Consider the following 597-nt stretch of genomic DNA (forward strand, 5'->3'; position numbering starts at 1 on the left):
CTGAGAAACCCAGAAACTGCATCATGCATAAGCCTTATGCTTAGCAAGGACACTCCATCCTTGTAGAACCATTAACTTGACAAAGTGCCAAGTCCATAAAAAAAAACCTTGATATACATAACTCTAGGAAAACTTTCGAACAAACTGGCAATTCCAGATCCTCTTTAAACAAAACAAACAAACAAGTCGATTCCGTCTCTGCAAAGCCACACGCAAAAACCTCTGAACTGTTGCGCTTATCCTGACGGCGGTGGAGCAGCAGTGGACGAGCAGCGAACGGCTAAGTTCTGTCCGGCAACGACCCTGAAGACCGGCGTCGGAAAACCCCCAGCGGGAAGACCAAGGAAGACCCTCTAACTACAAAACTACAGTGGAAACTACTAAGAACTACAGTGGAAAGGCCCCAGCGTAAGGGCACCTGAACCACCGCGCCCAAGAGCGAGCCACGGCAGAGCGGCGCGCCCAGGGGCCCGAGCAGGACCGCTTTCGGCAACAGAAGGGCCGAGCAACTCTCTTCTCAACGAAAGCAGGCAACATATAGTAGTTTTCGAAGTCTTAAACCTAGCAATGCTCAGGCAAAGATAATTGCACTCGATG

Source organism: Penaeus monodon, chromosome 33 (assembly GCF_015228065.2).
Source record: "Penaeus monodon isolate SGIC_2016 chromosome 33, NSTDA_Pmon_1, whole genome shotgun sequence".
In the NCBI taxonomy this organism is placed as follows: Eukaryota; Metazoa; Arthropoda; class Malacostraca; order Decapoda; family Penaeidae; genus Penaeus; species Penaeus monodon.